The 23,501-nt window shown below is 38.9% G+C and overlaps 1 protein-coding gene across 2 annotated transcripts in view; it reads right to left on the reverse strand.

Moving 5' to 3' along the window:
- The window catches only part of TRPS1 (transcriptional repressor GATA binding 1), a 352,014-nt gene that overhangs the window by 317,750 nt on the left and 10,763 nt on the right, over positions 1-23,501 (reverse strand). For both annotated transcript variants that reach the window (XM_069731801.1, XM_069731800.1), the window contains exon 2: positions 6,189-6,259. The gene's annotated coding sequence lies outside the window, so the exon portion shown is untranslated. The remainder of the gene's footprint in view (positions 1-6,188; positions 6,260-23,501) is intronic.

Here is a 23,501-nt window from a genome sequence, read left to right on the forward strand (position 1 = left end):
AAGGCAAGGTGACATGCTGTATTAATCATATGTGACCACTAAATGCTCAAGTGTTCTGCTGACATGTTATCCACAGGTCATGAACCGTAGGTGCAATTACCCATCGTAAATATTCCCTTCAGTTGGATCTGCACTTTTAATATATGGCAAAAACCTAACCATTTTCTGTGCCTTCTTCAATAAACTTTAATTACATAGTCCTGGAGAAGCTTCTTTAATTGAGGTCAACTGACACTTTTCAGTTGGTCAGATATACAGATTTACTCCAGATCATATGACTTTTACAACATTCTCAAGTTTAGCTTTTATACGCATACTAAACTGCATACACTTATTTTTTTTTCTACAAAAACTGAAATACTTTATTGTTTACGTGAATATTTAAACTTTGGACAATATACTTTTAACAAGGGTCTCTTGACTATTAGCTGACCACAGCATGGCTAACTGTTGAGGATTCCTAATGATCTTCTGTAATGGAGAACCCAGAAACAATTGTTCAATTTGTCTACAGGAGCACATCAGGGGAAAAAGGCACTACACATCTGTCATATTAAAAGACAGTCTCTGGAATATAGGGACATGCCAAGTCCTCTAGAGCCCAAGACACTCCTAGTCTTTTTGGCTTCATATATCTATGGTGTCTCGAATAGAGGCAAACCCACTTCTATTACATCAGAATTTCCTAGTAGGATACATGGAATTAGCTCTTCTAAATCAGACAACTCTTAAATCATATAATATCATATTCCGTCCAGCATTACAGACATTATTATCACTGTCCCCATTGGGGCTCACAACCTAAATTCCCTATCAGAATATCTTTGAAGTGTGGAGAAACCATGCAAACACAAGAACACACAAACTCCTTGCAGATCTTGTCCTTGGTAGTGGGACGCTAGTCACAACCCACGAACAGGCTGAGTCAGTGAAGTAAGATGTTCCGGGTTCAAAACCAGAATAGCTTGTAGTAAACCAAGGGAAAATACAAAAGTCGTAAGTCAGGTCACATGCCAAGGTCAAAATACCAGAGGAATAGCAGATAAGCAAAGGGGCAATAACAAACGGGTAGTCTGAACACAGTCCAAAGGTCAGCAGCAGCAGAATATTAGATGCAAAGGGGCAATAACCAACAGGTAGACCAAACACGGTCCAAAGGTCAGAAGCAGAATATCAGATGCAAAAGGGGCAATAACAAACAGATAGTCAGAAAATGGTCCAAAGGTCAGCAGCAGAATATCAGATGCAAAGGGGCAAAAACAAACGGGTAGTCAGAACACGGTGCAAAGGTCAGCAACAGAAGATCAGAACTTACAGCACAGGGATCAGGCGAACACACACCAGAGAGAACAAGCTTAGACTGGCAGTGATCTGGGCCAGACAGCTCACCTAAATAGCAGGGCAATTACTAAGAACAGGGAGCACCTGTGGAAATCTCTGCACCTCCCAGTCAGATAGGTCAACCGAGCGTTAATCAAAGCACCAACAGCTCAGCACGTCCCAGCACAGGATAGTATGACAGAGCTGTCCATCACCGATTCCCAGACACTCTGAGCAGAGGAATCGTGAAAGGTAGGATTTGAACCCCAGCACTGCAAGGCAACAGTGCTAACCACTGAATCACCACTTTTTATGGCAAACAGTCATTTCTAGATATTTATTTCCTCCATGCAGTTATAACTGGAGAAAAAAAAAAAACTAGGGTGTTGGTTATAGAGGACTTACTCTTAGGCTGCCGTCACACTAGCAGTATTTGGTCAGTACTTTACATCAGTATTTGTAAGCCAAAACCAGGAGTGGGTGATAAATCCAGAAGTGATGCATATGTTTCTATTATACTTTTCTGATTGTTCCGCTCCTGGTTTTGGCTTACAAATACTGAGGTAAAATACTGACCAAATACTGCTAGTGTGACGGCAGCCTTAGGATTCGTGCACACCACTGTAGTTATCGGACGAGTGCCATCCGTCGTTTTGATGGATCACACTCATCCCACGTTATTTTATGGGGGGGAGCACGTGTCCAATTTGTTCCTTGGACCAAGTAATTCAGGCGAAAAATAAAAATTGCAGCGTGAACGATTTGTCTCCGATATTGGAAGACACTCGGACATTCAGGTCTATGGGTCCATGAGAAAACAAAAATTTGAATTGCACTCGGATGACATGAAAATAGATACTGACATTATAGAGAAGGGGGAGAAACTTTTTTTTCTCTCCACGTCCGAGAAAATTGGATCACACTCTGATCAAACTCTGATCAGAGTGTGATGATTAGCCTAATTGGAGGGATTTTCTTGGATGTGGAGAAAATGTCGGTCTACACCTGCCCTAGAATAGGCTACCAATATCAGATCGGTGAGGGTATATCCTCATCCATCAGCTGATTTAAAGGGGTTGGGGTTCACAGCAATATCCCATATATTGTTTGGTAATGTGACCCCCAAATCATATCCTCTACAATGTTTACTAAGCGTAGCGCTAGTATCTGGGGTACTGCAGCTTACTTACTCCCTGGCACTGTTCTGGGTAACTATGAAGGGAATGTTGTATTTTCTGGAATACAAGATCATTTTCCAATACACGCAAGGACAGCATCCCCTTTACTGTTTGCCATGCATACCTTCATGCATTTTGTAGAGTTTGTGCGTGTCCACCAGTTGTGCCACCTAGCAAACAATAAGGAGAGGGCAGAAATTAGAGAGAAACCATGTCCCTAGCAACTTGGGGTGCTTAGAGTCAAACCTCCGCAGTCCATCGATGACCCATACTGGAAACAGGTCTTCAATACCAAGCTCACTGAACGCTCCTTTGAATAAAGAAAAGCACAGAACCATCTGAGGGATTCCTGTCTTAACCTACTTCTGGGCAAAATGCGTAAAAAAAAAAAAAATTATTGGAAAAGATTCTTTAATTATCCAGAAATGGATCACGACGGAGATAAAACATACGCATGAGCAGCACAGCATCAAAGCCTAATTACATTTATGTAACATACAGGATGACGACGTCCCTGTGTACGGAACAGCAATTATTATATCAGTTGCCTTGACATTAAACAAACAAGCTGATATGAATTTCACATGTAAGCATATAAACAGATTTAAGGTCGATTACCATTACGGGCACGGCAGACGAAGGAACAAGGGGGGAACATTGTTTTCTTTTGCTTTTTTTCCTTTCAGAAAAAAGGAAATCCTAACATCAGACTATCCTGACTTTTTTAGGCACAGAAGGATTATGGATTTAACCAGGGAATACACAGGAAAATTGTAATAGGAATCTGTCTCAAATAATCCATTGTGATTTTCTGGATAAATGTCTCTGCATCATATTTTACTAAGTATGACAAATGGAATGTTAATATCCTTATGCGTTTTTACAGTACCATCCATTATATGAATATTTTTTTTTTTTTAATGGAAAAAAATTATATGACCCCTGATTTCTTTTATGGGAACATGGATGACTACATATGTTTTACATGTATGGGAACGCAGAATTGAAGCTGATTTTTATGATATAAACAATTATATATTTTTATTTTCAAAGATCGAGAACAATGTTTTGCAATTTTTTTTTAGGGGGATTATAATATATTTCTGATGAGACAGGCATCTATAAATCTACATTTTATGGAACAATTACAACACTTTCGGCCATGACTGTATGTGTGTATATAAATTAGCACATGTAATTTCTATAATGTTCTGGGAGAAATACTTCATTTTCTGGAACAAATTCAAGGGTGCCAACACATTCGACCATGACTGTATGTGTGTAGGAGATATATATATATATATATATATATATATATATATATATATATATATATATATATATATATATATATATATATATATATATATATATATATATATATATATATATATATACACGAGTATAAGCCGACCCCCCTAATTTTGCCACAAAAAACTGGGAAAACTTATTGACTCGAGTATAAGCCTAGGGTGGAAATGTAGCATTTACCGGTGAATTTCAAAAATAAAAATAGATCATTATTTCCCCATAGCTGTGCCATATAGTGCTCTGCACCGTTCATACTGCCCCATAGATGCTGCACAGATGCCCCATATAGTGCTGTGTGCCGTTCATACTGCCCCCATATAGTGCTGTGTGCCGTTCATACTGCCCCCATAGATGCTGCACATAAATCTGTGCTGCCGCTGCTGCAATAAAAAAAAAAAAACACATACTCACCTCCCTTGATTGCAGCTCCCAGCGTCCGGTCCCGGCGCCTCCATCTTCCCGGCGTCTCTGCTCTGACTGATCAGGCAGAGGGCGGCGCGCACACTATATGCGTCATCGCGCCCTCTGCCTGAACAGTCAGAGCGCAGACGCCGGGAAGATGGAGGCGCCGGGAAGATGGAGCGGCGCCCGGCGGCTGGAACGCGGACAGGTGAATATAACATACCTAGTCCCAGCGATCCTCGCGCTGTCCCTGCCTTCCTCCCCGTCTTCTGTGCCGCAGCTCTTCCTGTCAGCGGTCACCGGCACTGCTGATTAGAGAAATGAATAGGCGGCTCCGCCCCTATGGGAGGTGGAGCCGCTTATTCATTTCTGTAATGAGCGGTCCCACGTGACCGCTGAAGAGGGGAAGACGCTGCAGCACAGAAGACGGGGAGGAAGGCAGGGACAGCGCGAGGATCGCTGGGACCTCAGCGCCCTCTCCCCCTCACCCGCCGACCCCACCACTACCGTGACTCGAGTATAAGCCGAGGGGGGCACTTTCAGCCCAAAAATTTGGGCTGAAAATCTCGGCTTATACTCGAGTATATATATATATATATATAGATATAGATATAGATATAGAGAGAGAGAGAGAGAATATATATATATATATATATATATATATATATATATATAGAGAGAGAGTATATATATATATATATATATATATATATATATATATATATATATATATATATATATATATATATATATATATATATATATATTCCAGAAAATTATTGCAATTACACATGTTTTGTTATACACGAGTTTATTTCCTTTGTGTGTATTCGAACTCCACAAATAAAAACAGGAAAAAAAGGCAAATTGGACATAAATTCACACTAAACCCCCAGAACTGGCAACATTTTTTGGCACCTCTCCAAAACTTTGTTTCAAGCATGTGATGTAGGTTCAAACTCACCTGTGGCAAGTAACAGGTGTGGGCAATATGAAAATCACACCTGAAACCAGATGAAAAGGGGAGAAGTTGACTCAGTCTTTGCATTGTGTGTCTGCGTGTGCCACACTAAGTATGGCGAACAGAAAGAGGAGAAGAGAACTGTCTGAGGACTCGAGAAACAAAATTGTTGAATGATATCAACAAGCTAAAGGTTACAAGTCAATCTCCAGAGATCTTGATGTGTCTTTGTCCACAGTATGCAACATAATCAAGAAATGTACCACCCATGGAAATGTAGCTAATCTGCCTGGACGTGGACGGCAGAGAATATACACACAAAGTACAAAAAAAAGCAGGGAGAAAACTATAGGAATATCAGTCCTTTTGTGCCTTTTTCCCACAGCAAAAAGGTCTCCAATACTGGCTTTTTTTGTGTACTCCTTACCATTTCATTTGCTTAGTGATTCTCACTTTATTTAGTTTTGTTTTTTGCTTGTTTCGCATTATTGGGTTTCCACATTTTTTAGCCTAATTTAACATTTGCAACTCTAGTGTCGCCAAACTTTTTTTTTTGCAAAGTTGAAAAGGGTATCATAGCTTGTAGCTTGTGAGCCCTCGCGGGCAGGGTCCTATCTCCTCCTGTACCAGTCGTGACTTGTATTGTTTAAGATTATTGTACTTGTTTTTATGATGTATACCCCTCCTCACATGTAAAGTGCCATGGAATAAATGGTGCTATAATAATAAATAATAATAATAATAATATTATTAACAGGACCATGAAACTTTTTATTCTTAAGAGAAAAGCAAAAGACAAAAAATATTGTATCCTTAAATTTGTGCAAAATTCATCAACCCATGTGTGCCATTTCGAAAAATTTGGACAAAGTTTCGCCAATGAAAAGAAAAATCAAAAACACAAAAAGTGATGATGTAAAGAACTATGCAAATGATGAACTGGCACTTCTATGTACACATTTTTACGTAAGATACACACAAAAAAATTATATCACAGGTAGGCACGTAGTACTTACCCTTGTGACGAAGCTTTCCTTTGCTTAACCGACGTATCTCATTTTGTAAAGAGCGGAGTACAGTGTCAGTGCTACATAAGAAAGAATGATACATTACCACTCAATACAAAAGAAATGTACATCAAAGTATATATATTTAATATATAACTACTGAAATGTGTATATTTTTAAGCCAGATCGAATACTTGTATACAAAACTTACACCCATGCACTCAGGATTTACAATCTTTTTTCAAAGTTTTGCCACAACATTGATTTTTGGACTATAACAATAAAATAAAAAATTTAGCTAAATGGCTGCAAAGACTGAAGCAAAAGGCAATAGAAATGGTAATTATGAGTAAAGTCGCCTCTACCTACAATGTAAGGGTACGTACAGACGCAGAGTAAAATTTCTGCCATTACTGCATCTCCCGGCAGGACAATCGCATCTGCAAAAATGCGCTTTTTTGGTGTCTTTTTCCTTACATTTTTGATTGACTGGCGTAAAGTCAACAGTGAAAAACGTACAGAGAATTGACATACGGCAGATTATTTTCTGCAAGTCAAAAATACTCAATGTGTGCATGACACTTAAGGTTTCTCAATCACTTTGCTGGCATCAGGTTTCGTCACAAATCCAAGAGGAAAAAAACGCACTAAATCTGCAAGGTGTGCACACAGCCTAAGATTTACTGACATTACTGCAGCTTGATCTATCAAAGAAATATAAAGTACCACTTGATTGGAAAATGTTAGAATCGTCCATTTAAGGGAGTCAAGTGGATGAAATGTTATCACTTGCTAAGGCAACTTGGCGAAACCGAACAACGAACAACATACAAGGCAACAATATAAGAGACAAACACACATGATTGCAGGATTTAAAATAGCACAAACAGGCAAATCAACCCTCGTTCATGCCATCTTCACTCATTCCCTTGGCCAATAGGGTCAACTGCATCTCTAATCCTAGTCTCTAGCCATAAAAAGGGCAGTGTAACCATTAGGACAATTTCAAGCTTTCCTTGTCTGCTACAGTTGCCATGTTTAGAAAGCGAAGAAAAGTCACGAAGACCATAAAAAAAAAAATTGTATGTCCAACTTGAGTCTTGTCTTTCCGGAAGCCCAAAAGTAAAAAAGGGCTTCATCGGTGACTTTTGTGACCTTGTCAAGAAAGTAAATTTTGGCAAAGAGCCCTTTGAAAATTGGTAATAAATATGGTTGCCCATTGTATTCCGTTTTTCAAAGATCATTAATAATTTTAATTTGAAACACTATATAACGACACACATCAAACATTAATAATTCACTTATGAAGGTAAATCTATGACTAAGCATCACAGGTACGGAACATGAACACGAAGCAAGTTGACCAGTATAAAAAATGATGCAGTTAAACACAAAATTCATGCTGTTCAACTGGCAACGAATGTTAGATTTACAAATTAAATTTCACATCATTTCTATTCTTAATTTTGGCACGATACCATCTACCTATAAATGGAATGCCCAATCATTGCTCGATATAAAATAACATTACTTTTTTCAGTTAGTTTGGCTGAAATATTAAAAGATTAAAAAAAAAAAAAAAAACACACTATATTCTATAGCTAAAAAATAAAGTTAGACAGAAACAAATATTTTATTCTGGCAACCTCGCGGTGTAAAGCATGCAACATAGACAAAGATATATTAAAAAAATAAATTAAAAAAATCACAGAAATCTTTAAAAAAATATGGAAAAGCTTTTATACAGGGTAATAACTTCTTAATTTGGTTTATATTGAAAGGTATATTTTTCCACAGCGGCATAAAGCAAAACTGTAAGGAGCAATTTAAACATTGTGTAATTTCCCAGTATTGCTGAGCTAAGTACCTATCACCTTGCCAAACTGGCCAATCAATGTATTCGATCACAGTACACGCTACAGTTAAACTTTATCAAAACCTTTCATCGCTTGTAAATTATCCACAATTACAGTCATGGGTTATAAAAGTTTACTGCTGAAAACTTTTCTACGAATATATATATATATATATATATATATATATATATATATATATATATATATATATATATATATATATATATATATATATCATATATATTTAATATTATTATTATTATAAAATGGCTCCAAATACTCATATCTGGCCTTCAATAATCTTACACGGAATAGCACTACTGAAACAAAAGTTGGAAGCCAAAATTTAAAAAGAAAAAAAAATTATTTGATCCGATTAACAGTTGTAATATGGAAATAATTAATTATTCTTTCAGTATTACTTCTTTCTATTATAGTTACTAATTCAGAACTTAAATAATACCGTAACTTAAATCATTATTTAAATCATTATATAAGTGGAAGCAAGGAAGTTCGGGTCTTTGTCACTTGAAACTAGTCTAAGGCAAAAAATATGAAAACGTAGCTTTTTTTTTTTTCAAATATATCTTTACACGTAGACCGGTGAAGGTCTGATTCCCAAAAAATGATCTTGAGCTTGCTGCTGAGCAAGCAGAAATACTAAGGTAATGCATGAGAATGAGCACAGAACAGTATAAGGGCTAAACAAAGTATGTGATTTCCAAAGGCCTCTTTCACATTTCCGGCGGTCCGGGGTCGTCGCAAACCGTCGGCTCGACGTACCAATAGACGTTGTGCAAATTAGTGCACAACGTGGGCAGCGGATGCAGTTTTCAGACTCATCCGCAGCCCATTATGAGTTTCAGGGAGGAGGGGGCGGAGTTTCGGCCACGCATGCGCGGTCGAAAATGGCGGACGCGTCGCACAAAAAAAGTTACATTGACCTTTTTTGTGACGACGGTCTGCCAATTACCGACGCATCCAGTGCACGACGTATGGAACGTGTATCCATTCGTCGCGATGCGTTGGTAATAAGTCTATGTGCAAAAAACGCATCCTGCGGGCAATTTGCAGGATGCGTTTTTTGCACAGAACGACGCATTGCAATGTCTTTATAAAGACGGAAGTGTGAAAGTAGCCAAACACAACCCGATCGTGTACTCAAGCAGCAGCTCAGTGCTTCTGCCTACTTAACAGGGTACCTCAGAGCAGTTTTTTTAAAGGGAACAGTGGGGGTCTCATAACCCAGGTGCCATAGATCTGTAGGGCAATTAAGTAAGTAAACAGTTATTAATGAAAAACAAAAAATATTGGCATGCTTTAATGGCTCGCCACTTGATTAGAGATTGATGGGGGGTAGAAGAGATATTTTTGAGAAGCAACTTTTTGATCAGTTGATTGACGCAAGTCCATTTTTTGGAACGCCAATGATCAACCAAGAAAAGCTGCAACCAGCCATATACAGCTGCTAAACAATGGCCCTCAAATATAAGGCTGACCATATAATACATGGATGGAAATATTGACAAAGCTATCATTGGTGCAGTAGTAGCACCCCGTTTGTGATCCTTAAATGAGTGCCTGAGGTCTTTATCATTTCAGACAACACTACTCCTGTATTATATCTGGCACATCGTACACTGTGTAAACTCCTAGACAATGTTCAGCAAAAGTTTTTTTGAGACCGAAAAATCTAAAAGAGTTTTTCAAGGGTAAACCGCTTCAGGAAATGCTCCTTTCTTGGGGAGCAACTTTCTGATCCTGAATAATTTTTTGCAGCCTTTTGGATGGCCATTGCCTCGTTTTGAACCAAGATAAGCTTCAAAAGAAACTACGGTACATGAATTAGAAAAAAAAAAAAAACATTTTCAGGATAGTATTTTTTATTAATTGTGAGAACAAGGTAATTTCTCATATAAATTAATAGGAAGAGTTTTCCAAGGATTTTTCTAAGATGTTTAGCAGGAGGATTTTGAAGCAGATCAGGTCTACAAAAAATTCCTAAAAAATTCTGCATGAGGATAGTTTGAGATACCGTATGTTGAATTGGGCAAGTGTTCTTCATGTTACACTCTGTAAATACGATCATAAGAACCAACTGGATCTGAAATAAGATACACTAAAGGATAAATAAGGTAAAATACAAACAATGCAGTCAGAGAGACAGAGGCAAATGGTTGAGCACAAAAACTTTTTTACTGGCAACAGTTAGATAGGTAGCAGCTTCTAGGATGCTAACCTTATAGATTACAAATAAAGGGGTTATAAGAGTTGAAGAACCTGCTGGTTGACAGCTAATTTGCAAACTTTTTTCATGAATCATTGCATGAACGATTACATAAAAATGGTTGACCATAAGGAGAACCAGTGACCACCAGAGGTGCATCAAAGGCAGCTCATCCAAGAGCCAATCAACCAGGATTACGTCTAGTTGTCAAGTCATAGGTAGCTGTCGGATTACGTCTAATGGCCAGGGGATGTTGGTAGGTAGAAGTGTAGCTGAGGGAAGTGGTGGGACATGTAACCTAGTGATGGACCTAGCAATTCGGGGTATTGAGAGAAAAGCATAGGTAAGTGGAATACACTTTTGATCAGATGTTTAGCGCTTTATATGTAGAGCATATTAGTGGAGCCGTTGGGCTATACAAAGAGAAGTAGTACTATATGCAGAGAAAACAAGACAACGGAATAAAAGCAAAGAAGAACCACCTTCACTCAATTCATAAACCTTTACTCCAGTAATTTCAGCCCACATACTATTGCTATACAGTGCAATGATAATAAATATTACAATAAACTGCTCTACCATATACAGTACCGTATGGAAAAAAACTTAACGGGTCCACAAAATCCCATAAAATTGCAGTCTACTAAAGCAACACCATTCTCAAATAATATTGCTATATACTGCCCATTAAAAGACTGTTCCCAAAAAATATAGGGTACAATTTACTGATCTGTGGAAGCCAGACTGCTGAGATCTCCAGCAATCCTAAAATTGGGGCTCCGGAACTCTGAAAAAGAGGCTCTGTAACCCATTTTTGAATGTAGCAAAACTGCACATGCTCATTCTTCATTACATTCACGTCTATGGGACGGCCGGAAAAAGCTTAGCGTCGTTGTATTCATCTTTTTCTATTAGCCCTATACACAATGAATGGAGTAAGGCCAAGCATGCTCATATTTTGCCCTTTTATGGAAGGACTCTTTTTGCGGTTCCATAGCCAAAATCTTGGGTTTGCTTGAGGTTCCAACGGTCAGACTCGCAGCAATCAGTTAAACTTGTTTTATTTGGCATTTAATTCTTTAACCATACTTAGGGGAAAATGAAGGCCCGTGACAATTGAGTAGTTTGTCGCTCCTAAAAGGACCCTGATTCAATGTACAGAATGTAATAAAATTATATTATGATCATGTCCAGCGGTTGCTTCCATATCAGATGTATTATGGTTTGGTAAAGTTGTGGGCTCTGCTGTTTTATATAATGGGATTATACTATGTCATGTGTTGCATTATAGTATATTTTTCAGATCAGCAAACCTTTATTAAATCATCATGGTCATGGTGGGCTTCAGCGATTATGAGCAGGTGGGTCACCGTGAGGTGTAGCACTTCTTTCTCTGCAGAAATGTGCAGGACATGTGTAGAAATGCACAGGCCCAGCAGCAAAATATCTTTGGCAACGGCTCTGAACTGTTGACAGAAAAGATTTGATACGATATTGGAGGGTGTAGAAAATAAACAGATGACTGTACCCAGGAGCACCAAGTGTCCGTGGAAAAATCCCCAACCCTTGGCAGCCGCGGAGAAGACTTAGTCCAATCATTTTGTGCTTCGAACAATTTCACGTTTCTGTTTAATCTTACTTGTTCTATTCACGATTTATCCTTTTATTTTATATTTTCCTTCTATTTTGGCAGAAAGAAACTTTATAATTGCATTTGGACTCGGCTCAATAAATGCAAATGGCAGCAATACATGAATTATTCTTCCCAAACCTAATCCTATATTTGCTTCATCTTTCTGAAACCTTGTGTGAAAATTAAATCGAAAAGTTTGATTTAGGGAATAATTATAATGAATTATGCAAGAATCTGCAATGTGACTGAAGCACGGTACTGGCTGTAGGGTTATAGAGTCAACTCGGTGCAAAGTATTGCCGTGATAGAAAAATGGATAGTTATAGTTTTGGACACAGTCTAGAGGCTGACATGAAGTTCCTAGGTCGTAAAGCAAAATCTGTAACTGCACCCTCTACGTACAAGTCATTGATAATACTGTTGTGTTCTTATGTGCCAGAGGGGCTGTTGAGACCACTCAGAAAACAGGAACTGAGTGTTAGGCTAGGGTCACATGACCACATTTTCTTTCATCAGAGAGAATTAGGTCAATTATGCTAATCACACTTTGATCAGAGTATGATCATAGCTTGATCTGATTTTCTCGGATGAGAATATGGGAAAAAAATGTCTCCATCTTCTCCATTCTGTACGCCATGGAAATCAGACTGTACTCAGATGTCATTCGAGTGCGGGTCAATTTTTTTTCCATGGCCGAATGTGATCCAAATATTGGATGCAAATCGTACATGCTGCAATTTATCCTAGGCAGGCTCAGTTCAAGGAAAAAAAAAAGTGGACACATGCATGTCCCCATAAAATAATATTGGTTTGAGCGAGACCCGATGTTGACCAAAAATACTATCGTCTGCACGAGCGCAAACTCAAACATCTGCACCCATTATAGCAATACTCCTGCCCAATAATGTCTCATAGTTCTGCACAGTCATGGTGTCATCTTAGGACCTAAAGGGGTCCAATTGTTATTATTTAAAAGGGGTTGTCCAGTCTAAAATGAAGAGTCTGCAGCCAATCTGTGTGACTGTAGACTTTTGAATCCTCCCAGTGCATGCACCGTGTGCTGCGAGGACTCACCGGCTTCCGAGCTAGGCATGGTGATGATGTATGTATTATACATACTCCCGGGCAGAAGCTGTTCAGTGGGAGCAGCCTTGCTTAATATAAATATATGGCGCAATGGTGTGTGACCGGGAGAATGCATACTGCATAAATCACCCCCGTTCCCAGCTTAGAAACCGGCAAATCCTCGCAGCGCACAGTCAATTTCCCCGACTCCACAGCATTGCCTCACTACTGAGCATGTATATAAAAAGTGCAGCACAGATTCATCTCAACTAAAAGCCAAGATCCTTATATCAGGAATAGAACAGACATTTATAGGACATTTCATGACTTTCCCAAATTCTTATGAAAATAATTACAGAACATCCTGCACTCATCTACTGTACCCAATATATTATATATTTTAGCAGTCGGAGTCGATCCATTTTAGATAGACTCTGACTCCACAGCCCTGGTTTCAAAAGTCTGCAGTCACACAGACTTTGAATTTTAGACCGGACAACCCCTTTAAGGCTGGAGTCACATGGTCATTAATTCTCTCATTTCCTGCTAATTTTTATTGTCTTTACAAAGGGGCGTGGTTCACAGGTTAATAATGTTAGAGAAGCCTAAAGACACATCCCCAATGAATCCCGTGAGCCCCACCCCCTTGTAAAGTCCATAAAAATCAGAAATAAACAAGTTCCATTTTCTAGGAATGTAAAAAAATAAAACATGCTTTGCAAAAAAGAAAAAAAAGAGCATGAACCGCACATCCCAAAATCATACGTTGATCTAAAGCCGCTAGGCAAAAATTAATATAACTGAATATGAGGTTTTCAGTTTAATATTCTGATCAGACTGTATGAAGCCCACTGCCCCTTCACGGCAAACCTCGTAGTGGGTCCTATCGCCCTAATGGAGCGGAGCCGTGCGGCGCCCACCGCCACAGCGGCCATGCACCAGCAGGGCGGACGGCCTGTTGCCCCACAGCACCCATGCTGCAAGACTGAGTCCCCAAGACTCCAGACCGCGCCGCCCCACCAGCACAAAGCCACAGCAACCATGGCCGCCACACAGCACCAACACCAAAATGAAAGGAGCACTTAAACTCACCTTCCTCCAGCTCTTCAGTGAGAGCCAAAATGGGCTAGACCCCTTACTTTGCAGTCTCCTGCTAATTAAAATCACCTGAGCCAAATGGGAGGAGTGCTGGTCCAAGAAGAAGACTAGAACATGCTTTGCAAAAAAAAAAAAAAAAAAGAGCATGAACCGCACATCCCAAAATCATACGTTGATCTAAAGCCGCTAGGCAAAAATTAATATAACTGAATATGAGGTTTTCAGTTGGACCAGCACTCCTCCCATTTGGCTCAGGTGATTTTAATTAGTAGGAGACTGCAAAGTAAGGGGTCTAGCCCATTTTGGCTCTCACTGAAGAGCTGGAGGAAGGTGAGTTTAAGTGCTCCTTTCATTTTGGTGTTGGTGCTGTGTGGCGGCCATTGTTGCTGTGGCTTTGTGCTGGTGGGGCGGAGCGGTCTGGAGTCGTGGGGACTCAGTCTTGCAGCATGGGTGCTGTGGGGCAACAGGCCGTCCGCCCTGCTGGTGCATGGCCGCTGTGGCGGTGGGCGCCGCACGGCTCCGCTCCGTTAGGGAGTTAGGACCCACTACGAGGTTTGCCGTGACGGGGCAGTGGGCTTCATACAGTCTGATCAGAATGTTAAACTGAAAACCTCATATTCAGTTATATTAATTTTGCCTAGCGGCTTTAGATCAACGTATGATTTTGGGATGTGCGGTTCATGCTCCTTTTTTTTTTTTTTCTTTTTTTTCTTTTTTGCAAAAAAATAAAACAACTCACAAATACTCAGGGGAGCAGCGAGGATAGAATAAGAGCAAAGTATGGCCACTTTGAACCTGGTGATAGTGTATATTTAACCAATGTATTGTGGACATTAGTATTTGTCACCTACTAATATACAAGTATTAGGGAACAGTCAGACAGCGGTATATATCGGACAGAGATTGGAATGCAGTGTATGGACTGGCCGGAGGCCCTTCCGACCCGAGCATGACAACTTCATGTATTTCTATGCAGCCGTCACTCATGGGATGGGAGAGCCGCCGGCCAGTCCGTAAACTCCGTTCCGATTTATAGGGTCAGCTGCAGGAGCGATTACAGGTTCTCCTCCTTCCTCGCAGATGGGTCACATACTCATCCATAAGTGACCATGCTGGTACAGGTGAACTGTGCAGTTTGCCAGGGAAAAAAGGCACTAAGAAGGCCAATTGGAAAATTTGTAGTCCTTATAAATTAGTATGTGCCAAAAATCATGTCCCCCAATGCATTCGTTAAAATAAAGATAGAGGCTACAACCCTTTTATTCAATGGCAGAACATAAAACTATTTTCTTTATCTTTATTTTTTTTTATTTATTTTTTTTTCAGTCTATTATTGCAAACTGATTATGAAGCATTTTGACTTAGAGATGGTTGAGCACAACGCTCGGCCATCTCCATAAAATGCACACGTCGCGTATCTGTCCTGGATCTAGTATTTTTGTCGAGAGCACAATCAGGCTTGGTTTACATTTACACCATGTGATTCCCTGGACGTATACGTCTGAATTGGAAAAAAAACAAAAAAGTGTTTTCCGACATATATGATGTACTTCCTATAGGCTAAAATGGGCAAGACATATTAAAAATCAGAAAAAAGGTAAAAAAAAAAATATTTTGGCTACGTTTCTATGTTCTTTGGACTTACAGACAATTTTTGCTCACCATTTTGCCCACCCCCCAAAAAAAGTTTTTTTTAAGGTTTATGTCCGACTCATAAGTCTGTAGATGTAAAAATGTGAATCTGGCCTAAGACAAAAAAAAAAATAGAGCAAAACAACAAATGAAAACCCAATCGTACAGTGAACAGATCCTAAGTAGTGAATACAGGCAACCTTATCTGTCACTGCACTGACAACTGTAGTCACTGGGGCACATTTACAAGACAGCCTGGAAAAGTGTTTGTGTTGCCCATAGCAACCCATGACAGCATAGCTTTTATTTTTCAAAAACTTTAAGAAAGGAAAGCTGCCTTGTGCTTTTATTACCTATAGCAACCAATCACAATACAGCTTTCATTTCTTACAGCGCTCTTGAAATTTTAAAGCTGAGCTGTGATTGGTTGCTATAGACAAGAGAGTTACTCCGTCTTTTAATTTTATAAGCCTCCCAATTATCTTACATAGGCCACGTTCACACGTTAAGTATTTGGTCAGTACTTTACATCAGTATTTGTAAGCCAAAATCAGGAGTGGGTGTGAAATGCAGAAGTGGTCACATGTTTCTAGTATATTTTTCCTCGGATTGTTCCACTCCGGATTTTGGCTCACAAATCCGGAGGTAAAATACTCAACAAATACTGAATGCGTGAACGTGGGCTAACCCTGGGATCCTATAGCTCTAGTAACACAAAAAAGTGTGACAGAAATCACTTCAGAAAAATTAGAATGCCCTTCAATGAACTAAGAATAATAACACAATGGAGATTTCTGGACCATCTGACTGTCAAGATTTAATAAAAAATACGGTAAATAAAAATTAACACAAAACATTCAGGATCTGAGTATTGACCAAGATATCTGAACCAGTCTTGGGTCTTGTGACCTGAACTCAAGAGCTTCACAGATGACTATGAGGTAGCTAAGTTTGAGTTCAGGAGACCCGTGCCAGATTCAGACATTGAGACACCTACTCCGCCTGTGACTGTTGGATGTGTAAAACTGGCCTCAGGTTGGGATCAGAAGACCATGTTAGAAATCAGGCCAGTGCCAAATTGCGGACATATCTGACCAATTTAACATTTTATGCATTATTCTGGTCCAGAATGGTGGCATACTGCAGTTTTCTAAATACAGAGGATTGGTCCATGCTGGGAAATACCGTTTGCGTTCCATGGCACACACAGACCAATTATATTGCTCATCTGAATGAGTCCTAGAGGTCCCCAACTTTTCCGACCTTGAGAGCCACGTAATCCAGTCAAAGTCATACATTGAAGAAAACAGCCGCATTCAGGTTTTGAATTTTTGAATGCATAACAAGAGCAAAAGTTTATTCCTGTCACCACAATAAGAAGGCAATTTTAGAGAAGGTCTCCGTAGTAGGTTTAAAGTAGGTAGCGTTTCGACCCCATGATGGGTCTTTATCAAACCTCACCTAGGAGAAAATAAGAGAAACGGAGCAGTAATGAAGAAGAAATCTGGAAAGTTTTCCAGTATGGGCTATAATTAATATACGTAGGGATCCGGTATGGCACAGAAGGGGCATGTCCCTGAGAATGCTGGGAAAACTGGAGCGGTGCCTGGTGGTGATGTCACCACCAGGCACCGCTCCAGATTTCCCAGCATTCTCAGATTATTTCTTCTTCTTCATTACAGCTCCGTTTCTCTTATTTTCTCTTAGGTGAGGTTTGATAAAGACCCATCACGGGGTCGAAACATTACCTACTTTAAACCTACTACGGAGACCTTCTCTAAAATTGCCTTCATATTGTGGTGACTAAAATAAACTTTTGCTCTGGTTATGCTTTCAAAAATTCAAAACCTGAGTGCGGCTGTTTTCTTCAATATAACACTCACAGTAGTGACACCCAGATGCCCCTATTACCGGTACAATGACAACCAAAGCTTTTCCACTGAAATCACACCAAGGCAGTGTGCCAAGCTCCAGGGTTTCCCCATCTTACCCCATTCAGATCTGCTCTTCTGTGCAGGGCTACAAACAAGTCACCATCTAGAGATCTACTCTTAATAGCCGTTTGTTACACCTGGTGCTAATGCACCACGCTGGCAGACAGCCGCGAGCCACACATCACGGGCCTGCAAGCCACATGTGGCTCTTGAGCTCCAGATTGGGGACCCGGGACCCCTGTTCTAGGAATTGAAATTTGGATAATTAGACTCTAAGGGATGTGATGCTGCATGGAGGGCTGGGGGATCATACTGTCTTTGGGTCACCATACATAGCCAAAGGAGTTGACCTGGGGTACAGTAGGGTCATCGTACTCTGCGCGTAGAGGGTACTGTGGAAGAATACACTGTGGGGATATCATACTGGTTTTGTGGGGCACTTTTGTTAACATCATACTTTGTGGATGCAATTAAATGCTCTTTTGAGACCCCAAGTACTACTTATTTTTCTTTTTGTTGGGAGAAGGGACAATTAAAACTTCTGATATGGGGCCCCATGATTACCATGTACTCCCTGGTCATCAGTGTGTCATTCTAGTGTTGTCTGGGGGTTTTATGCTTTAATCAGTATAAGCAGCTTTTTTTAATGTAAACAAATGAAAAAGACACATGAAAATTCGATAAAAAAAATTATATCTGTTATTTTCATATGCAAAAATTAACGCAGATGTTAGAATGAGGCCTAACACAGGGTCTAAGCAAAACTCCACGATTCATGACTTAATTAAAATAACGGAGGTAAGAAGGGGGCAGTTTCACAAGTCAGTTTATAAAGGCAGAAACCATCTGTAATGACATATATCCATACTACTGCAGCGACACTACAGGAACGTAGCAAATTAAACAGGTGAATAACACAGTTCTATGCATTCCTTTATGGCTGGACAAGCAGCCAAAAGGACGAATTACTACAATAACACTCACTATACATAGGTATGTATGATATAATAAGTCCTTCCTGCTGGGGCAAACTACAAAGACGATATGCCCCATTCCCATTATTTAAAGGAGTTTCTACTAAACAGACAAATCCACTGCTCATATTCCTTTATCGAGGTTTATACCTTCATTATTACCGTTCTACGTCTATTTATCATGTAACAAACCTACAAACTAAAGGTTATAGAGAACAAAATCTGGATATTAAGCAGATTATCAGGACGATTCATCTCTAACTACTGTATACAGTATATAAGGTACCAGAAAGTAACCCCTTAATGACATTCCTTTTTTTTTTCCTGCCGCTGTTTTTCCGAAGCCATAATCTTTTTTTTTTTCTTTTTTTCCCCACTCCTGTGGCTTTATGAAGTGGTCTCTTTTGTGGGACAAATTCCGTGCATTGTGTTATTATATAATAAACTATTATTTTTTTAGCAATACTTTGGGGTACATAAATTACGGTGCTATTGTTTGTTTTTTTTTTGCAAGTTTTTTTTCTTTACTGTTCATGTAAATAACCTGTTATTATGGTCAGGTGAATACCTCATATGTATAGGGATTTTTTTTGTTATATGGATGTAATAAAATGTATTTTATATGAAAAAAAGTATTTTTTTCTGGTTCCCTCTCGCAGTGGGGAGATTTATTTGAACCCCAGCTACAGGAGAAAAATAGCCAAATGCTGAGCTGATCTACGTCCGCTAGGACCCAGCAGCTCCGCTATACGAGACGATCACCTTGAGATCAGGTGATCGACAGGTCCTAGGGAAGAATCATTAGCGCCAATGCTTCCGTCCCGCTAGTTGAACACTATGCAAACTGGCAAAAGAGAAAAGAAAGGGAGCAATAAACCACTTCTGTCTTCTTCATAAGGGCCTCCTGATATGTGGGACAGCCGGGGACCTGACATGTTCCTCGTAAATTAACAATGTCTTTGGGTTAAAGCTTAGGTCTAGGGATGAGCAGACCCATGGATGCTCGGGTTCAAGCGAACTTTAGTGCATAGGTCGGGTACAAAAACTCTATCCAAACCCCATATGGGGACCTGAACTTTGGTTCTGTAAAATGGTTATAGTAACGCTAGGGGGCTGCAAAAAGTCTCTACTTAGATCAAAACGGCACAAGCATGGTGCTTTGTCATTATCAGGTTAGGACCTGAGAAATGACCAAGCACCATAGCTAAATAAATATTATTAAAAATATTCTAACACGTCAGTACAAGCTTTCAAATAATAATATTATTATTCTTATTACACCACAGTAAAAAAAAAAAAAACTAAATTTGCAAAACCACAACAATATGTAACATATAAAAATATATCTTAATAATTAAAATAAAGATATAATAAGTAAAAAAAAAAATAACAATAATACAATAAAGCCAGACTATAAATTATTCAGTGAGTAACGTTCAGGAGGAATATTCCCAGTGTAGACTTTGGACACCTTTATGGCATCGAGCTCCTGCACATGAGATAGCAGAGTTTACCATTTTGGGCTTTGTATATGTATTATCTGTGATGATTTAAACACACCGCAACTATACTGCCTGCCTGGAAAATATTCAGATATCTATGATGTTAGATCACACTCGGGTTTTAGTGTTGAGCGAACGCCAACTGCCAAAAAAGTACACAAATCACAATACGTTACCTTCTCTGAAACAATACTCCTGTTCATGATACAACAGAGACTGTCAGACATAATCTCTCACGAGCAACGAGCTGGCGAGCACTCAGAAAAGAGGTGGTTTCAAATGGTTTAAGGCAAAACCGAAGGAAACCATTAAAGAACTAACCCACGAAAAATTGGAGAAAAGCAGACAGATCGCTTCTAAACTGAAGAAATGTCCTGAACTTTACTATTCAGACAAAAAACTGAAAATCCTGCAACTTACTGACGAAAAGAAAAATAAAGCAGCATTACGTTCTACTTGTGAATAGTCCTATGAAAACCACAAACTATATTAAGAGTACAAGTTAGGACTGATTACAATGTATGGTTTTGCCACAAAAAAGAGGATTGATTTAGGACATACATATGAAAAGTTCCTAATAATTTAAAATATATGTACGGTAATTGGTGAAAAATTACCAAAAATGGTACAAAACAGCCAAGGTTGTACCTTTCTGGGAATATGTTAATGGTATAAATTTATATATGTAAGACAAGAAAAAAAAATACCATAACAGAATATAGTCTATGAACATAAAAAAGAACAACAACTGCCAGACTAGAAACTCTATATTGGACCAAAAAAATTCTGTTTTTACAAATTACTGGCATGTAAAACTCATTATTTTTAGCACTCTAGCCCTATGTCTGTAAACATCTAAAATCAAGACTAGCAAAAATAATAAAGAATGAGGTCAAAACTACGGTACTCTAAAATTATTAAAAAAAACATGAATAGGTAAAAAAAACGAGGACTGCATCTCGGCATGAGAGGGAGCAAAAATTATCTCAATATCAAAAGAAAAAAAAAAAAATTATATATATATATTTGATTTGCTACATTTAAAGCTATGTTCACATGTCCAGTAATGATCCATCAGAAAGTATCCAGCAAACTGTTGACAGACAAAGCAGACACAACTTTTGTCCCACTAAGAAAAACTGATTTTAATTGGATCCATTTTTTTTTTCTTAACATTGAACTTTATGGAAAATGGATCCTATAATCAGTCATCGGTTTTTCTTCAACTTGAAAACAAATTTGTTGTTTTGCTTACTGGATCACTTTCAAAAGGAAGAAAACAGATGACTATTTAATGGATCTGTTTTCCATAGACCTCAATGTTAAAAAAAAAAAAAAAAAAACAGATCAAATTGAAATCTTTTTTTTTTTTTCCTAGCCAGACAAAAAAAAAGCCGTGCCTGCACAACTAATTTGTTAACGGATTACTGCTGGATCCCTTCTGACGGATGATTACTGGACAAGTGAACATAGCCTAAGTCTATAACTGGAACCAATATACACCTGATGGCTCCAGACTGATGTAACTGAAGGAGACCACAAATATATATATTTTTTTTTCAAAATACCTGATCATTGTGTTAAAATCTAGTTTATGGGGTTGCACAAATCCTAATAGACAGATAGTCAATGAGCCTAGGAAATTTATGCTACCATATTTTAGATCCAAATTCTATTAGGGCAGCACGGTGGCTCAGTGGATAGCTCTGCAGACCTGGGTCCTGAGTCCTGGGTCGAAATCCCATTAAGACATCTGCAAGGAGTTTGTATGTTCTTCCCCGTGTTTGCGTGGGTTTCCTACCACAACACAAAGACATACTGATAGGGAATTTAGATTGTGAGCCCCATCGGGAATATTGTAGCGCTATATAAAAATAAAGATTATTATTATTAATGTTTACAATTCCACAACATGTTTGAAAAAGACCCCTTTTGTGGGTCGAAACACTGTTTAATCGTAAAGATTATTGGATGTTCCAACACCGGGTTGGTTGCTGTCATTTTCTACTTTATTTGGTCTAATCAATGTAGATAAAAAAAAATGGTTAACTTGCTCCCAGGTTGAAATATTCCTTTCCAAATCAATATCTCACCTAGTAGTCTCTAGATGCCTTTATGGGATCAAACATGAACATTCTGCCTATTAATGAAAGGATCTTTACATTGAAGATTACATATTGGCTACACAGAAAGCAAGACCAATCTGATCTAACCACACATGTGATCTAAAATGTGGCACCTTGATAGGTTCGACTAGCCCAACGGTGCAGGTTAAACGACCTCAAGGCATTTCTAGACCTCATAAGGTACATTCCGAAACTCAAGTATAAGATCACAAAAAAAATGCAAAAAATGAAATTTCACATGGAAGGATCATGTGCACGGAGAACCTTTTTGATTATACGAGCTATACAGATCTTTAAAATCTCCAAACAAGAAGATAACAGACATGGCAAATCCACATCTCTCATTGACCTGCTTCCCGTTGGGTTTCGACAACTTTACAGCTCCCTCATAATTGAGATATTATCTTGAGATGAGTTTTGAAACACTGGAAACTAACCTATATACTTATCGCTCGGTAAATTCTAAATGACCTCAGTGACTGTATAGAAGTATCCTGACATCTGGTATTTGCCCTGACCTGCATAAGGCTATGTGCACAAGTTCAGAATTTGCAGCAGAAAATTATTTTGCCACAAATCCTTATGTGTCGGCAGAAGAAATGCCAAACAAAATTATCTGCAAATTTGTCTAGTTTTTCACAAGCGTTTTTATTGCAAATTTTTCCCCAGTCATTAGTATCAGTGAAATGCACGTAAATGTAATTCAAGAGAGTAGATTATAGTCACCTAGATGGGTCCAATCACGCACAAAGAAACATAGTTCTAGGAACGATGCCTATGCACATTTGACCAAAGTCAATCTTTTATGTGTGAAAGATTTCCTACTCTCCGACAGAATGTCAGGGAGGAAAAAAAGATTGGACATGACTAATTTAACGTCCAACAACCATTTTTTTTTTAATGTTTTGAGGGGCCACACACCGAGATGTAATAAATAAAAACACATTTGAAAGGTGCCGTCCTGTTTCCAAGGCAGGAGAGGACATTTCAATTGGTGCAACCACACAGGGGCCCAAGAGGTATGAGGCTACTACCACTTCCAAAACAGGAGAAATTAAGCATTATATTGAGCTTTTGGGTTGCAAAAAGGTCTAATGAGATTACACATGGGTCGTCTTTTGCCTGCGTCCAAGGGTCGTTCTAGAAGCCCATGTGGATGCTATGGTGGGGTCCATTGAAATTTGGTCTGGATGTGGTCTCCACAGGTTGTAGGGACTAAAGTAAAAATGATCAAAAACAGAAGGAAAGCAGAGGATCTCCTTTCACAAGCAGTTA

This window comes from Ranitomeya imitator, chromosome 6 (genome assembly GCF_032444005.1).
Source record: "Ranitomeya imitator isolate aRanImi1 chromosome 6, aRanImi1.pri, whole genome shotgun sequence".
Classification (NCBI taxonomy): domain Eukaryota; kingdom Metazoa; phylum Chordata; class Amphibia; order Anura; family Dendrobatidae; genus Ranitomeya; species Ranitomeya imitator.